Genomic DNA, 15,406 nt, shown 5'->3' on the forward strand with positions numbered 1-15,406 from the left:
ACAGTCTAAAAATCTCACTCAGATTCTGATTTTTGACCGCTTTTGATGGATTACCCTTATCTCACTGAAACGTTCTATGAGGGCATCAGTTGTGACTTTCATAGCAGCAGGACAGGAAGAAGCCTCTCCATCTACAAAACTAAATATACAATGCTCAAAATGGCCACTCAGATGCAAAAAGATGTATGTCCACCCAACAGATCAAACCATGTTTCTAAAGAAAACCAACCAGCAGGTTTCAGTTTGACTTGGAAAATTATTTATGGTATTACACTTCACAGACTGATGATGAATTTATCAAAACAGCGAACGATCATAAACCATTTTTTAAACTGTTTATTTCTTCATTAAATTCAGCTCGACTTTAACGGCATGATATCTACCTTCCAGGCTACCTACATATTTAGTAAAAGTCAAACCATTAATGCTGTTCGATAAAAATGTTTTAAATTTGTATAAAGATTTATTGATAAAACTGCTTCCACCATTAAACAGCTGGCCTGCACAGGTACCATACATTGATTGATTAACTTCTATTAATTGTGTGTATGCAGTATGCAAGGCAAGGGCGCGGCGGTGTGTGTGTGTGTGTGTATGGTGCACTGGGAAGGCTGTAGGACTCTGTCGGAGGAGGATTCAAACACCAGATGAACAGTTTGAGGGTTTGAGTAGCGTGATAGTTTCATTAGATCAGATACCGGAACTGCTGAAAAGAAAAAAATGTTTACGCATTTGTTTTGTATTCTGTTTGTGCTGGTGTGGCGCTTGATTGGTAAGTTATAAAATAATTTTACAGCTTCCTTTTCGCTTTCAGTAGGAAGAGTGGTTTGAAGTATAAAGTTTACATTTGTAAACTTAAAGCACAGATTCTCGTTTCTGTTCTAGCGAGGTGTGTTTGGTTCTGGAGGACAAATGGTGCATAGCCACAGCATGGAGGGAGATTCTGTTACTCTACACACACTGATGTTACTGAAATACATGGAAGATCTAGCAAACAATGTGGAATTTGGAGAGCTGAAAAGTCTCTGATAGCTCAAAACAAAGAGAGCCTCTGGAGTCTTCTCTTCACATCTGATGGTCCTGATAGACTGAGACAGACTGAAGCTGGACAGATTGTGATTCTGATCTCTCTACACCATAAACACTACAACTCAACACGCTTGGAGATTATAAACTAGAAATCATTGTAGCAAGAACTGTCATCAAAAAAAACATTCAGTGTTTCTGTCTATGGTGAGTATCATTTGCCTCATTTTACTATCTTGTTTTATTAAAGATATATTCCAGATTCAATTCATATTAAGCTCAATCCACAGAACAAAGCTGATTACCAAAATAAATAAATAAATTGACTTGTAATTTAGCCTGGATGCTGCAAGTATGCACTTACATTTGATGAACAAGACCAATTTTTAGAGGACTTTAAACTTTATAAAAGCATACATTATTTCTAATTTTAAAATATTTTTTAAATCATTAAACAGTCACTCATTGTTGTAGGGTTTACAACATTACGTTGTGATAGTGATGCAGGTTTAAGACTGGATATGAAAGTGTTTTTTTCTTTTATTTATTTATTTTTTCTCACCCACACTAGAACCATGTTAATATGCATATTGCTTATAGCTATAGCTGTAATAATGAAACCGTGAGTATTTTAAAGTGTACAGACTGGCCCTATTCACTGATATTGTCTTCATATAAATATTACAATGTTTAATCATTTTATAGTTTGAAATTAGAATGAAAACACACACCAAGATTGTTGCATTATGTTGCTACATGTATTTGTCCATGTTTCTGTTTATACTTTGTTTCAGCCGCCTGCCTACTCTAACATAACCAGAGATTCTTCACAATCTTCATCATCATCATCATCTTCATCACAGCAGAATTGTTCATTGTTGTGTCTAGTGGTAATGAGAGATGTGACTTTCCTGGTGTTAAAGGAAACAGTTTATTGTCCAGCATCATTGTGTCTGATCTCATAACGCCCTTCTCACTCTGAGGTGGGATTATCAGGATACACAACAGCTACAGCTGTGATCAACAATCCCATCAGCACCGTGACCACACATCTCAACATCACTAACTCTGTCGATTCACTCAGGTACGCCACCAGCTATACTTAACATATACAACCACAGTACAGATGTTAGAGTTTGTAGAGCAGACAGACAGATTTACACTAATGGTTCATTTTGTCAATCTCGTAAGAAATGCCGTTAAAGAAGGCATTCACCGCTATTTTATTATATTGACCTTGTTGCCGCTGTTGATTCTGCTGATTTGTAGCTGCAGTTGTGATGCTGCATCCAAGAAACCGGAAAACAGGCTCTTCAACAAGACGTTAAATTAACTGTAGAAGTTATTTTAAGATACAAAATGTTGAAATTATACTGAAATTGTTTCCATTTTTAACACACTTTGTAATTATAATGCAGTCCAAAAAACTACTCTAAGAAGACTCCTGATTCAGCATTGTGTAAACCCAAAACACACAAAAAAGGTAAGATCAGACCGCGACTGTTGCAAGAAGTTGTTGCAGTCAGTTAGTTCGATTGAAGTTTTGCATTTAATGTGCATCAGACGGTCATGCGAACAGATCGGGTGGTTTAGTGGCCCAACTGCCAAAGTAATTTACGATCAAAGGATACGGCGATTTATATATATATAAACGCGCCGTTTGTCCTCATATAATTGTACTCTTTGATCTTTTTTTCCTCAAAACAGTTCTCACTCGACAACAGCAAACACTATAGTCCCACTGCTTTTAATTTTAGGCAACGATTTTTGATTGGCTTGTAAAAATAACTAAATTAATTACATTGTCCACTGCTTTAATTAGGAAAGATTTTAATTGGCTTGTAAAAATAAAGTAAAGTTAATTTGACTTAAAAAAAAAAAAACATAAATAAATAAAAAGCATTGGGCGGCGGGAAGAAAAGGGTGGACTTCACATTAATCTGACACCCAAGCACTTTTACCCCAATGATTTGTGGATTGTTTGTAAGCAACAATGTTACTGATGTAATGTTGTCTTAAAAAAGTGCTGGTGTTGTGTATTTCATTTTGGGGGATTTGGGGGGAATACACCTAATTTAAATATTCTGATTAAACCTATAGCCTACTGTAACTCCATAATATTCAAGCGTTTTTATGACAAACAGAGCAGCAGTGTTACACAGAGCCGTCACTAGTGGGGTGAAATGTGGTGATGATTATAAGGGCCCACGGCTGAGGTGGGGACCCTCAAACCGACTGGCTGAGGCCAGCCTAAAAAGGACAGTTGACCTGCCACTGCTGCACATCGTCACAAAAGCTTATCATTTGCACGTGTTTTTAAGCATTGCCAGTTTAACATTCAAAGAGTTTAAAGCATTCAAACACAAGACGCAGAAAAACTCAACTGAGCCGAGTTCAGTGCGCATGCAGAGAGCTGCATCTCACAGACAGCAACACCGAACCGAGCTCTACTTCGTGTCCTTTAACACCTGAACGAAAAAATACAAGTACAGTAGTTAGTGTAAACATGCAAACAGAAAAAGATATGTGAAAGAGCCCAATTCAACACCCGCGCGCAGTGGTTTGTGCAGGGTGGATGCAGAGAGAGTCGTCTAAAAAGCGCTTGAACAACGAAATTTGCTTGTTCTTGCTCTTGTACCGACCAATAGATACAAATTATGTCAAAAAACCTGTCTTGGAGAGTGTCCTCGAAAAAAACCTGTCTTGGAGAGTGTCCTCGAACAAAAAAAAACTGTGGTTATGTCTTAAGTGAAAGTAAACAGTGGAGAAAGAAATCGGATGTGTGCATTTTGTCTCTTAAAGTGACCGGCCTAATTAGCTGTTAGGTGCAGTGGGTGTCCTTAATGTTAATCCAAGAAAAAAAAATGGAAGAAAATCACTCACTGCTCTTGACTGAATTACTTTGTAGTTTTAACAAGAATGAATCCACAGTCTAACCAACAATTATTCAGAAACCAGCACCGGGGCCCCGCTAACCACAGCTACGGCCCTGCCAGTGAATGTGAGAAGTTGTAATGGCAAGCAGAAAGACAACTGCTACTGTTGCATCTGCTGACGTCCAGCAGCTTATTATACTAATCAAATGTGCATGATTATTATTAAAGTCAAAACAGTTTCTTTGCGCTCATACTGTAATTTCTGTAATATAGAATAAAATGTTCATAGCCAAGCAAATCTTGCTATCATTAAAATCATTAATTTACATTTGTGTGTTTTTTAAACTTATAATGATTGCACGTCGTTTGTGTGCTTAACCCTATCCAGGACCAGTGTTGGGCATAATGTCATCAGATTACCGATAACTCTTTTTAGAAGAAGTAATCACGTTACTGTTCTGATTACTTCATTTCAAAAGTAATTAGTAATTAGTTGCATTACTAGTTACGTAACTTGTTTTCTACAAGAAATTTATGAAATCTCAGCATACACGCCCCCGATAAATATTTGTTATTAAAGCTCAACATTCACAGAACACGTATTTTTAACCAAAGCAAGCGGCTGCTGTGTGCATGGTTTTGGCAGAATGCCAGCAAAGAGCTCTGCATTTATAATCTGTAAAAGAATCCCCCATCTCATCATCGCAATCTTACAAATCTATGTTATAACACATTAAATATATGCACAATGAATCTTTCATAATGTCTACAATTCATGTGTTATAATTAGAGGATTCGTGAGCACGCAAATTTCAGCACTGCATTGCTCAACGCTGTAAAACACGTGTTTTTTAAAGCCTAAATAGAAACTCTGCATACGCTTGCAGCTGTTAATCGTTTATATTTTGTGTTAGTTCATGTTGCTTTTGTGCAATAGATTAATAAAAAAAAAATTATAAAGATATTTTATGTTTAGATATTTATATTTTGTGGGAGTCCCGTGAATCATTTTATTCTCCTGATTCCCGCACACACACGAGTGTCTACCCGCGCGCACCAGCACTCGCTCTTCTTGCCCCTCGCCGCGCTCTGTTGCGTCGGGTCTCGGGGAGCAGGTCTCTAATCCACTGGCACTGTGATCATTCTTGCTTTATCAACCTCGTTCAGTGTATCATTTGACTGCACTAGATCACTCCCAGGTGACTACAGCAACTTTGTAGTTCACTGAAAGCTCATTTCTATTTTTAAGGTTCTACTTTCTGTGTGAAAGTTTTTTTTTTTGTTGTTGTTTTGTTTTTTTTTTTTTTTGCACATATAATGATATCACTTGTTATGAATTGTTTATGTAAAACCTTTTACCATTACACCAAACCCAAACCTGTATGGCCTACTAATTTAAATAATCTGCCATTTAAAATCATGCAGTATAAATAAATGGATTTGTTATTTTAAAATAAATCATACAACATCAGTTTTATATCATTAGATTTTCAATGGAAAAAAAAGACAGTTGTTGACTCATGTTACCTGTGCTGAAGTCTGGCCTCGAGCTGCAGCTGCTCTGCAGTTCATCATCATCTGAGGTGAAATGTAGCTTCAAACTAAAGCTGGTTGCTTTGTAGACATGCTGCAACAAATAAGTTGCTTTTGTGTGAAATGCAACAATTCTCAAACTTTCAGAACTGAAATAATTTGTTTGATGATTTAACGGTTTTAAAAGTCATGTGATGAACTAGATGACTGAAGTAATTTCCTCCAACTGCTCCGTGTTAGCATCTGTTCTGTAGTAGCAGTGTTCTTTGAAAAACAAAACTGCTGTTCTTCCTAATGTGTCCTTTACATTTTGTTCAGTTCTACAGATTTAGGGAATTTAAAACTATTTTTAAAATGATTTTATAGAAACATTAATAAGGTCTTGTTGTAAAGAGAGAAACATAACGATGGTCTGCCATTAATTTTTCTGTCACATCAGCAATGTTCCTGTTTAAGTTTGCGTTTTCTTGCAGAAATCAAAGTCGGAGGCTGTGTATGAAAATGTCCCCAAAAAAACGATGATCAAATACCGTGTCTACTGGAACTGATGATAGAGCTCATACAGGATGCTGACTGTACTGTTTTGGTTTTGTTCACATTTTATCTCTGCCTATACAGCTCAGTTAATTTTGCCATTTTATCACATCTTTTGAGGTTTCATCTAATGAATAATTTTTTTTTTTTTTTTTTTTGTGTTATGATCTCGCATAAGTTGTGATTGTGTGTCCAAAATATTGTTGCTTTAATTTGATGCCTCACAAAATAGCACAGTATCAGAAACTCTACTAAATGTTTTATCGTATGGAAATGTAGTTTCTTTATTAAAAAAAAAATCACCCTTCAGTGTGCCGTTTTGTCTGTCATTTATGGCTCTTGATTTATACTTTTTTAGACAGTTTTCATTGAACATTGAGTGCATTAGTGGTTTACAGTATCACCACACACAACATCATCAGCTGGACATTTTAGCAAATGTAGTACAAGCTCATTATCTCTCTCTAGTGTCCAAAGGAGAAAATCACTTGTCCCTGATTACAGCTCTACATTGCTGTAAGTAGATGCTGCGGAACCTTTCAAGAAACAACAGGCAAAATAAGCAACTCAAATTGTGTATGTTTTTTTTTTATATTTACAGTTTGTTTTTAGGTTTATTGTATGTATGGTTTCATTGTATGTGGTTTAGTGCAATGGGAATCTACTAAAACCATTATAAGACTTTTTTTAGCTATAACATTAAAACAGTAAAAAGTCATTGGAATGAAAAGGTTAAAGGCCACTAAGGTTTTTTTTGCACAGTGGATGGATTTTTCACACCATCCAAACTTCTAATTGATGGGCAGTTTTGGTCTAACGGTGAAAGAGTCAGACTTGTAACCTGAAGGTTGTGGGTTCGAGTCTCAATACTGGCAGGAGTTTTAGGTTGGAGGGAGTGAATGAACAGCACTCTCTTCCACATACTATACCCATGACTGAGGTAAGACACTTGAGCAAGGCACCTCAATTGTAAATGGTGTGTGTTCACTACTCACTGCTGTGTGTGTGCGCACTTGGATGGGGGTTGGCTGTCATCACTTTGTCACATTGCTCACTTTCACTTTCATTTACAACAAATGAGAGTTCGCTACGCTATAGTATTTATATTTATTTTACAATAAAATGTGGGGAAAACATTTTTTGTTTGTTAATATAATTGAATAATGTGTCCATACAAAGGGAAATGTTTACCTGTAATAAGTCAACCAAGTACAAGCTTAATAGTATCAGTTTCTTTCAAACCAAACAACTGACAATCACAAAAAGTATTGTAAGTTACATATGACCATTTTGTTATTGTTTTCACTCCCTCTGTGTAAGAAGCAGTGTCTCATCATAATTCTTTCTGTAGATTAAAACAAAAGGTCTTAAAAAGCTGCTCGTAACAGCAGGACAGGAAGAAGGCTTTCACCTACCAAACTAAACATACAACAGGTTTGTCCACGCAGCAGATCAAACCACATTTCTAGAAGCCGACCACAGCAGGTTTCAGTTTGACTCAGAAGATGAACCTCGGGTAAACCTGGTACTGTGAAATGGCAAATGGTTTTAACTTTGTATTTTTTTTTTTTTTTTTTTTTTCACAAGCAATCAAAAAACGTATTTATATACAACCATTTTAATTCACAAATGTTAGGCTCAGTTTTTCTATAGTTCTTCTGATATCATTATTCTTATACTTTAGCTTCTTATACATCTATTTAATAGTCTGAGAACTATCTGTAAAAAATAAATTTATATATATTAGTCTTAATAAGGCCAGATGAACTATAACATAATGAACTATGCAAACACAGGTGTGAACAGGAGGTCCATTGTGGGAGGATTCACACATCAGTGTGTGTTTTTACCGGATATTCTTCTTAGATCAGACACTGAACAACTAAAGAAAATGTTTCACATGTTTGTTGTGTTCTGTCTGTTTGTGCGGTCAGATTGGTAAGTTATAAAAGCATGTTTATGCTGTAATGTTTTTTTAGAGTAATAAACATACAGTTTAGATTAGATAATTTTCATCTGCTAATATATACACATTCACATTATACGTCTGTCTGTTCATATATCATGCCTTTCATTCTGTTTCGTGCCTTTGCATGCTGTTGTAAATGCAAATGTAGGGGAATGTTCAGTTTAAAACCCAATGACCGTGTGTGTCGCAATGAAGACCAGGAGTCAGAGATTCGATCAATTAATCATAATTTTACTGAAGAAAATAGTTTGCAGTTTCATCAGCAGAAGTCAGCTTCAACACTCTCGATGGAGTTCGTAGGCTGCTCTGCGTACAACTCAAAATCACCAACAATTATATTCTTGACAGAAGATACTAAATGTATCAATGCTTAGGTCAGAAAAATTCTGATTGGTTCCAAAACCTAGATAAACTTAGTTTCCACATATGGATGCAAGTTTGAAGCATATCTTCTGATGACTATTTTGGTGACAAGTTATCAGAGGTCAGATGCAAATACGTCTCTCCAAAGACATATCTGATACGATGGACTTGCATGAACGTCCTAGGACTGTCTGAGCTTCTCCCTGCACAGACAGATACTAACACACATACGCAGAGAACATAACAGAACTTCAAGGAGAAGTAGAATGTTATCAGTATGGTTCGTTACACACACACTATGAAGTCATCATCTTAGAGAGTAGAAGTATAGAATAAAGCAGGATTCTTTAATATCTCATAAGCACACATAAGGTTACACATTTTACCCTTGCCATAACTTGATCTATAGTCAAACAAGAAATAATGTAATAATATGATTAATATCAATATTAAGGATATGGGCAGCTCAGCATCCACTCCTTCAAAAATGGAAAAAAAAGCTCATTTTAACCAAGTTTAAACCAAGGATTATTATTATTATGTGCAAAATCTCTTCATGGTCTTCAGGTGTGTTTGGAGAGTCAATATCAGTGATTGAGAGAAATTCTGTCACTCTACACACTGATGTCACTATACATATAGAAGACTACATTACATGGAAATTTGGTGTTGAAAAGACTCTCATAGCTAAAATCATAACTGAGAAGCAAATCTTCTCCACATATGATGGTCCTGATGAGAGATTCAGAGACAGACTGGAAGCTGGACAATCAGACTGGATCTCTGACCATCACAAACATCACAACTCAACATACTGGACACTATGAAGCAATTATATTTGGAATTAAGTGGTCATCAAAATCATTCAGTGTTTCGGTCTATGGTGAGTAAAGATCTCATTTGTCCAAACATTCACATACTCTTATTCTACATAGTGAGAAAGAAAAAAAAAAAAAAAAAAACACTCACTAAAAAAAAAAAAAAAAAAAAAACACTCACTCTCAGATTTGTTTACATTACACTTTATCATGTTTTCAGCTCATCTGCCTGTTCCTGTCATCATCAGTAACTCTTCACAATCTTCATCATCATCATCATCATCATCACAGCAGAATTGTTCATTGTTGTGTTCAGTGGTGAATGTGGGTCATGTGACTCTCTCCTGGTACAAAGGAAACAGTTTATTGTCCAGCATCAGTGTGTCTGATCTCAGCATCAGTCTCTCTCTACCTCTGGAGGTGGAATATCAGGATGAAAACAGCTACAGCTGTGTGATCAACAATCCCATCAGCAACCAGACTCAACATCTCAACATCACTCAACTCTTTCACACATGTTCAGGTATGTCAGCATATTTGATCTACAACAAAAGAGAGATCAGCTCAGTAAATAAGTTTATTTACTGAGCTGATCTCTCTTTTGTTGTAGATCATTATTTACTGAGCTGATCTCTTTTTTGTTTTTAGATCAAAATGACATATTCACTTACATTATTGTATTTTAATTACAGGCTCAGTTTCTCTCATAGTGCTGATTTCTGCTGCTGGACCTCTGTTGATTGTAGCTGCAGTTATGATCTTCTGCATCTGCAGGAAACATAGAAAAACTGATCATGAAGGTCACTGTTACCTACTGATTTTAACAATTATTATAACAAATAATCTTTATAAATATTGTAATTGTTTGATAGTCATAGTTATGAGTTATGTACACTTATATATTCTTTGAAATTAAATAACAGAATAAAACTAAATGTAAAAAACAACAACAAAAAAACAACACTCACTCGACTCAGACCACTACAAATTGCTCCCCCTCACCTTAACAGAGTCAACCGTGCGTAAGAAAATGGAAAATCCAATGTTGTTTGTTAGCATGTGGTCCCACAAAGAGGAAGACCAAAAAGTTTGATTTCCTTCTTTATAGTACTTGGACTCATGGGATTTGTAGTCCAACACATTTGTAGTACTAAACAAGCCTAATATAGAGTCACTACCAATACTACCTCCACCCTATTAAAATACATTAATTCTTTAACTTTGACAACAACAATAACACACTTGTCACAAAAAAAACAGACCCAGTTAGGATTGTTTAAGGTTTTTTTTTTTTTTTTTTTTCTTTTTTTTTTTTGAAGCAGTTGAGACCTGTGATGAAGACATAATTTATGCTGATCCCATTTTTCTCAAAAGAAAATGAAAAATCGGTAAGATCAATTATTACTAATTTGTTGTCTATCCCTGTATAAATTCAGCAATGCAGATTTAAATGTGTATGACTGTGGGTTTGTATAATGATCAGTCAGACACCTCACTCACAACACCACCATATCCAATACATATAAAAGCTATTTATTTACTTTTTATTTATTTATTTTACATGAAGCAACTGAGAACCACTGGAGGACTGCTTGATCTGCTTGATGAGGTTTACCATCAATACTTCATACTTCAGTTTTTATTGTTAATAACACTTCAGTCAGTGTATATAATATATAATAAAATATCTTATTGTTCTTAACAATAACAGAAGAAAGTTATGTTAATAAAAATGGTTAATATATCTCCAATACAAATCTATTAAGTTGCATTTTAGAAATTTAAGTGGACTGAACTTTGTTTGCTTTGAGTGGTGAACAGTGTTTGTTTATTTTAGCAGAAACTCACTCTGTGCCAAAACCAACTAACGGGAAACTGAAGGCTTCAGGAAATGAAAGTGACACCAATGCACATTTCTTCTTGTTTGCATGACAGTCCATGAGCAAATGCATTTTTTAAATCATCAAACCTGCTTTACAACACCATGGTGGCATTTACACCATCCATCACTTTTGGTTCTTTTTCCATTTTTCTGGTAGATTGGATCTTGTTAGCAAAATCACATATCAGTTCAGATATTTATTGTTCAATTTGACATTAATTCAATAAATTGTCCAGGGGTTGGACAAAAAATAAAAACTGTGAATACCTGGTAAAATGGCAATATTTCATTATTAAGGTGTTTTACCCCCATTTGCCTTTAATATAGCTTCCAACTTTTTTTATAACAGATCCATGCATCTTTTGAAGAGTCTAATGTAAGTCTGTAATAAGGGTCACACTTCTGATGGTTGTTTTAGAATTATATTCTCTTATGTGATGTGTTTTTTACAGGAGGTTAAAGAGGAAGATGATGTGGAGTATGTACCTATTGCCGTGAGATGATGATCAAAGTGCAAGACTGAGATCCTCCTGTGACAACCTCAGTTTTCAATGTCAATGTTTAAGTTTTGGGATTGGTGTGAATCACCACGTTGCATCAGGAAATTTATTCAGGAGGGTTTAAAGTGTGGTACTTAAAGATGAATTCATGAAATCCCTTAAAAACCTCAAAAGAATTTGCCTAATACAAGGACTTTTAACTAATTATCTAAATTATTTGTCACATATGGCACATTTTCATGTTTGATTCGTAAAGTCTTAAAGAGACCATATGCGTTAATCTCATTTTTAAAAAGTGCAAACTGTAGATGCAAAATACTCTTCTGTTGTCTCTTTGATTCACATCTGTACAGAAATGTGATTTTACTTGTTGGACAAACAGCTTCTGCATGAGCTTGTATCTGCTAGATATTTGTGTTTAACGTCAGTGTGTGAGAGTATGTTTGAGGTGTTTAAAGTGTAATCTCACATCTCTAAAACACTGCATTAACCCTTTGATGCACATCATGGGTCTTAAGTGGCCTGACTGAGTTACCGATATTTGCAAAAAAATTAATTTCATCATTCAGAATACCAGGAATTCCCAAGTTAACTTGTTTTTGATCATCACAAATCCTTCTTTTTATTTTTTCTTACTTTTTTAATAAAAATCATTTTTGTATCACTACCCCTCTAATCCACAACGTGGGTCTAAAATGACCCGTGTTCATTTCCTATGTTATTTCAGTTACACTGAAAAAAAATATTTCATTCATCCAATTAAAAAAAAAAAAATAGGTTAATGATTCACATCACATTTGATTTGAGCCAATAAAAAAAAAAAAAAAAAAAAAAAAAAAATTGCCCCAAATGATGGCTGAATGAAACATTTTTTTTCAGTGTATTGATGAGTGTTTCTTTGATGAATATCTGAAAGAAATGTTTTTCTATCATTTATTATTCCAGACAGCCTTGAAATATATTGATTTTGACTACCACAAACCATAATGTTTATATACCCTTTCTTTACTTTATAAAAAACTTAGTTTTTTTATTTTTTTTTCATTTTTTTTAATTTGTGTAAAAACAGTTTTTTTATTTCTACAACAATTTTACAGCCTTTTTTTTTTGCAAGTAGGAACATATTTACTGCAGAAAACTATTAACCTGCCCCACATTTCACAATTCAGCATGGCTGCTTTTGTATAATTGATGCATTTAGTCTTATTTTATAATTTATTACCTCAGAAAATATTTGATATATTGTGAAAGATAACTGGTTTACTGCAGAAAATGTTAGGCTAAAGACCTTGAAAAGTATTACTAATGAGACAGAGAAACATGTCTTTTGATAAGTTCTTGCAATATTATTCGCTAGATTGTTGTTGACATTAGAGCTGAAAACAACTAATCGATTTAATCGATTAAAATCTATTATTAAAATAGTTGTCAACTAATTTAGTCATCGATTAGTTGCTAAATAATTTTTATTTGCCATAAGCGGCTCATTTCGTGCATATTTTAAATCTGCGGTGACCAAAGTGTGGCAGTAATGAGCCACCGGAGGTTTTACTCAGCCAGTACAGCAGGAGAAGTAGCGAATATCCAATAGCTGGCCTCTTTTTATGTCACGTGCTTCCCTCACAGCGTCTCTGCATCATTCAGCGTGATGGGTGAGGCAGGTGGCAGTGGAGTAAGCTCGAGAAAGAAAATGAAAAAAGCGGAAGATAAAACTAATCGGACGAAGTCATCCAAAGTGTGGGAGCACTTTACTTTGAGCCTTCAAAAAAGAAGAGTAACCTGTAAACTGCGGCTGTTTAGAGAAACATATCCTCTAAAAAGAGAGCAAGCCTAAGCCCCTGAACATTTGGACATGATGTTGACCTTTTTGCACTGCAATGCAAATTTTTTCTCCAAATAATGAGTGAATAGTGTTCTGCCTCATTTCCCACAGGTTGTCGAATTCCTGTCAATTCAGGCATAAGCTGTTTTGTTTAACATTTTATCGCTTTATTACATTTTTGAATTTTTTAAAACATATTAACATATTAACATATTTAAATCCGATGAAAATCACAGTGTGCAGACTTTTATTTGTGCAGATTCTGCAGTACAATGTTGTTTGCAAATGTTTAGTCGTAAAAGCTGATAACATTGCTTTTTAACAATTAACATTTAAAGCTTTACAAACATGTTCTGTGATAAGTCATAATTAAGTCTTGCAGCCTAATTATGACTGAATGAGAGGTAAATGTTTAAATGTATTTGAAATGCACTTTTTTCTAAGTATTTACTGCTCTTTTTCACACAGCAGGTTTTTTGTGTGTGTCCAATTTTTTTTTCTGGACAACCTTCTGATGGATTTTACTTTAAATTTTACTTTAAAATGTGAGTTCCATTCAGGTTTCATGCCATTGGCACTTTATTCAAAGGATTGTTTACAGTTTCACAGCATAACCTATAAAGCTGTTTCCCAGGTATCAGCTGTGTGTTTACAGGGAAAAAAAAAAATAAAATGCAGTGTTGTTCCTTTTGAAAGTATTACACACTTTGCTTTGGACTTGTAACCAGAAGGTCGCAGGTTCAAGTCTCGGTGCTGGCAGGAGTTGTAGGTGAGTGGGGAGTGAATGAACAGCGCTCTCTTCCACCCTCAATACCCATGGCTGAAGTGCCCTTGAGCAAGGCACTGAACCCCCAGTTGCTCCCCGGGCGCTGGATATAGCTGCCCACTGCTCCGGGTGTGTGTTCACGGTGTGTTCACTTCTTACTGCTGTGTGTGTGCACTTGGATGGGTTAAATGCAGAGCACCAATTTCGAGTATGGGTCACCATACTTGACAAATGTCACGACTTTCACTTTTTTACTACAATTTTATTCTGTTTTATTCTTATTCTTCGTGAAAATATGTTCTGAAAGATACCTGAATAAGCTTTGTTCGGGATGTTAAACTACTTTAGGAGCCCTAAGGACTGCCATGGTGAAAACATTATTTGAAATCTGGTGAAATTTGCTAGAGTATGTATGGGTCAGTGTTTTGATTGCAGAAGAGTAAGACAAAGGATAACTAACACATAATAAAACAAAACTCCAGGTATGTTTTTTGATGAGGATATGACAATGCAAAATGGTTAAAATCTCTAAAAAGTCTATGTTGAATGATAAAGACCCTTTGTTAATAATTTACTTGGGGAAAAAAATGTGCAAAACTAAAATTGTTAAATGTGCACAGTGACACTAATAGTAACTCTTACTAATAGTGACTCAGCGACTCTTTAATGAAACTGTACTACCTCAACAAATCATCTGCGTTTCGGTTGTTAGGAGATTTTTTTTTGTTGACTGTGAACAACTACAAAGCTATCATGACCTTTATACATAAGTTATCGTTCTTAGTGTGAACGGCTTTTAGAGATTAGGGAGCTGAGTGGAGGAATAACTTTCGTGACGCGTTTCCTTAAAAGCTTAACTGTTGTTTTATTTGTACAGGTTTGTACAGGCTTGTACGGTCAACAAAATATGTGCTCCAGCACTCACCCCCATTCTTCCCTTCCTCCCGCACACACCCCACAGGTGTTTTTAACCCCACTTAATGAATGACACTCCCATAAACATTAGGTCACATGATTTTCCCATTACATGGCTCCTACATACCAGCCCCTAATTATTATAAATTAATAATTATATTAAATACCAGTAGGAGACATTTATAAGTACCACTTGATCCATGTCTGAGCATTTGAAGCTGGAATAATTTCGTCCCAGCCTAATTTCTTCCTGCACAAATCTTGCAAGATCTTTTTTGCATATAAAATTACAGGAGACAGGATTCCTAAAGGATCGTAGACAGAACTCATGGTAGCCAGGATCCCTCTTTTGGTCAAAGGTCTTTGCTGCAGCACGATCTTAAACTTGAAGGCATCAGATTG

At 35.3% G+C, this 15,406-nt stretch overlaps 3 long non-coding RNA genes across 3 annotated transcripts in view; 2 read left to right on the plus strand and 1 right to left on the minus strand.

Annotated features, from left to right (window-relative positions):
* LOC122144892 overlaps positions 1 to 5,954 on the plus strand; it is a 316,590-nt gene extending 310,636 nt beyond the window's left edge. The window contains exon 4 of the long non-coding RNA XR_006159905.1: positions 5,909 to 5,954. This is a non-coding gene — a long non-coding RNA (uncharacterized LOC122144892). The remainder of the gene's footprint in view (positions 1 to 5,908) is intronic.
* A 3,452-nt stretch (positions 5,955 to 9,406) lies between these two features.
* On the minus strand, positions 9,407 to 10,368 carry LOC122144889. Its single transcript, XR_006159901.1, has 3 exons — positions 10,122 to 10,368; positions 9,791 to 9,887; positions 9,407 to 9,463 (listed from the first exon to the last, which is right to left on the minus strand). It is a non-coding gene; the product is annotated as an uncharacterized LOC122144889 (long non-coding RNA).
* On the plus strand, positions 9,787 to 10,728 carry LOC122144895. The gene is made up of 3 exons (XR_006159908.1): positions 9,787 to 9,919; positions 10,442 to 10,507; positions 10,687 to 10,728. It is a non-coding gene; the product is annotated as an uncharacterized LOC122144895 (long non-coding RNA).
* Positions 10,729 to 15,406: the final 4,678 nt, after the last annotated feature.

The sequence above is a fragment of the Cyprinus carpio genome, unplaced genomic scaffold (assembly GCF_018340385.1).
Source record: "Cyprinus carpio isolate SPL01 unplaced genomic scaffold, ASM1834038v1 S000006795, whole genome shotgun sequence".
Lineage (NCBI taxonomy): Eukaryota > Metazoa > Chordata > Actinopteri > Cypriniformes > Cyprinidae > Cyprinus > Cyprinus carpio.